We start from the raw sequence: 3,617 nt of genomic DNA, 5'->3' as shown, positions 1-3,617 counted from the left end.
CAGCCAGCTTATACATGAGAGCAGGTATACGTCACTTCCCTGTCGTCAGGACGACCCCGCCCCCTTTTGGGTGACAACAAGCGCTGGCGCCAAATTGGAAAAACTAGTGGTAACGTGTCTAACAGCTGCTGCCTCGCGTTTTACACGTCAAACAATGAAAACAAACCCAGTTTCCGATTTCCTTTACTTCCCCAAAGAGTGAGGGACAGTAAAACAAGAGATCTGTGGCCTCAGACTATCTGCAGATATTATGAAAATGGTAAAATGTGGGATACATCTGTAGCAAACACTTCATCATATGTTAGTTAATGATGTTAAAGTCAACAGTTATAATGTTAAAAGTCGAAGTAGTGAATGGTGATGCTGCAATGAAAAGACAGGACATATACTGAAAAACAAGGAAATCTCTATTTAAAGGTGCAGCATGTAGAATTTAGTGGCATCTAGCAGAACAGACTTGGCAGAAATGGAATATAATATTCATAAGTATATTTTAATTAGTGTATAATCACCTGAAAATAAGAATCATTGTGTTTTCATTACCTTAGAACGAGACCTTTATGTCTACATAGGGAGTGGGTCCTCTTCCATGAAGCTTGCGCACTGGCTGCAGCAAGCTGGCTTTTCCCTCGGTTTGTTGTTTGTTGAGGTTTACAAGGCACACACAAGAATTATTTACATGTACACAGATGTAAGACCAAAAATATACAAATTATAGGAATATTTTAATAGAATATTATATATACGTTCATATATGACATACATCTGCACAAATAAACTATAATCTCATATTGAATGTATGTATTATTTAGTGTAGTTTGTCTGATAAAAATACAACCGATTAATTGTATAAAAAAACGCAAAGGCAAAAAGGCTGGTGGAATATCTGCATATAAAGGTAAATTCACATTGTTATAGTATCCGAGGAGGGTTGAATGGAGGGCAACTGGACTTGGTTGTAGATACTTGGTTGTAGATGCGATGCCCCACCTACAATGTTGTCCTTTCATCCCTTCCCAGGAGATTTAACAACCACTCACATTTGGCCTCATGTGACAACTCCAACGACTGTCATTTACACCTGGCTTCAGATGACTCCAACGACTCTAACGACTGTCGTTATAGAAGCCAGGAGCACTAATGAACCAAGTGGTATCAATGACCTTGGAACTCCTCGCCAGTCAGTTAGAACTGAAGAAGCCCCTTGGATGAGAGGCGAAACTTCTTCAAGTATCTACAACCAAGTCCAGTTGCCCTCAAATCAACCTTCCTTGGATAACCACAACCTGGATGACTGAGAATGTTTACAAACATTCTTATAGTAAATCTCATCCAATATTTTCATGGCACATGATATGACATTCTAATGTTAGCATGACTGGATAGTGCAAATTAAAACTATTAACCTACATTATTTCATCATCAAAGAGTTCGCCAAAGCGTGCACTGCTACGTCCTGCAAAACCACGCCCATCCGGGCGAAATACCAAGTTTTTAGGGAGTTCCCTGTTTTCACCCAAAAAGGGGCGGGGGCATGACGCAAGGGCAAAGTACCTGGATGCGCTGCTCTCATCTATACCATGGATGTATTATAAGAGTTGGATACTGGACTGAAAATGGTCCCCATTCAGTCCAATAAGAATTGCCCAGGGGTAAGTGGCCCACTGAATATGTGCAGTAACGTTTCTCTCGCTGGCCCCACCCACGAGTTCCCACCTGGCCCATAGACTTTACATTGTGGTGACTTCACTGATTTTTAAATCGCTTTTCTCAGCTCGAGGAAAGTTTTACAAATATAAACCCCCCATGGATCAAAATCTTATCATTGAAAGAGTCATAATTGACCTTGTTTGCACTTTGAGGTGTCTAATCAACAGTTTTACAGACGTCTCTTTTACAGTAGTGGTCTACAAGGAAAATGCATTTTGGGCCGGAATTGTCTGCTGCAATAGCATAAGGGCCACTGGGAAAACTTGGATGGAAGACTGAGTGTCGGAGGCCTATCCAGCTCTTATAATACATCCATGATCTATACTCAACACTCACGTTGTGATTACTATATCCTCAACTACGTGGCCATGAATGGGAATTCATAAACCCCACAAAGCCAAACTGGAGTTATGTTGACCTTTTTGGAATAAATTAAGCCCTTTGATTAAATTTAAAAGTTTATTAGCTTAATTGCATTTTCTATTTAGTGTAGAAATCGACAAATCGATTGAATTATTAGTTGTTTTTTTCATTATTTACAGTTTTTTATTTCAGCAAAGATTCCTTACAGCTGCACCAAAATTTATTTAAAAAATCCAAAATTTTAAACACTATATAGGCACCTATATCAAATATTACATATATTACTTTATTTTGTTTATGTTTTATTTTATTTTTTGGTGTACTGGTTTTTTGTATTCTTTTTGCTTACATTATATTTGGTTATGTAAAAAAAAACAAAATAAAATAAAACATAAAGGGGAAAAAAAACTATTTACATTTTTAGGGAGGAAAAACCCTCATAATAAATCATTAATCAAACACCAGTAGCCGTTGGTTGCTATCAATGGCTAAAAGAGTTGCTATCAAAAGACTGGATATTTTGATATTTAATGTTTTAGTTGATATTCATTAATCAATATCCTTATTCTTTCTTCTAAATAAATGACAGCCATGTGTGAGTAGACCTTAGCCTGGTAGTTTTGGATATTTCATTGCAATTATCTTTCATTTCAACTGAGATTCATACATTTATTAATCATTCATGTGAACAGTATGTATTCCTAAGCTTTAAGCTGTAAAATTAACCAGTTTCCTTTCTGTAGTGCCAAGAAAATGCCATGTGTGTAACAATATAATATTCTTCACTGAAGTTAGGGTGCATTAATAAAGCACTCACCATACACAAGACTCCATGTTTAACCACAAAAGTAGCCTACTGTTTAGTATGCTGGCACTGTTCACGTACCATCTTTTGTCATTTTGAAGATCATCGTACTTTATCTTTACTGAGTAGAGATGAACTTCTATGTCATTTTATTCCAGATAGAGTATGTCATTGAACAGCTTAGGCTTTTCGGCCTCACAGCGTTTACCTACTGTACACCTGCCTGGACTCCCACACAGAACAAGTCCTGATCAAACACACACATCTAGCACCGTCCACACTCAACTGCCTCACACAGGTTCCTGCAGAGCAAAGGTTCAAATGGTCAGCTCACAACCTGACACACTGACTCATTGATATCATCTGGAAAGGAGAGTCCATTCAGCCTTGTTATTACACTTATGTCACTTTCAGGTTAGACCGCACACTGTAGATCTGATAACTTCCTGCTGGTTATCAAGCTATTATTCCACAAATTGGATCCTTTGTACCATAAGGCAATAAATCTACTTATCAAATTAAAATGCCGCTACACCTTTGCAATGTTGCTACAAACCAAAGGTCTTAACTTGTATGACAGGTGTAAAAATTTTATAAACCTATTCAAGGTCAGTCCAAGCCTTAATAAAGAAAAATAACTCTATTTATGGCAACTAATAAATATCAAATAAATCACAGTGTATTTTTCACATGATTGTTGAATGTGTATTCAAGAAGAAACAAAGGATCCAAAGAGAAA

The sequence above is a fragment of the Thunnus thynnus genome, chromosome 23, assembly GCF_963924715.1.
Source record: "Thunnus thynnus chromosome 23, fThuThy2.1, whole genome shotgun sequence".
NCBI lineage: Eukaryota > Metazoa > Chordata > Actinopteri > Scombriformes > Scombridae > Thunnus > Thunnus thynnus.
Note: the sequence above shows the minus strand (reverse complement) of the source record.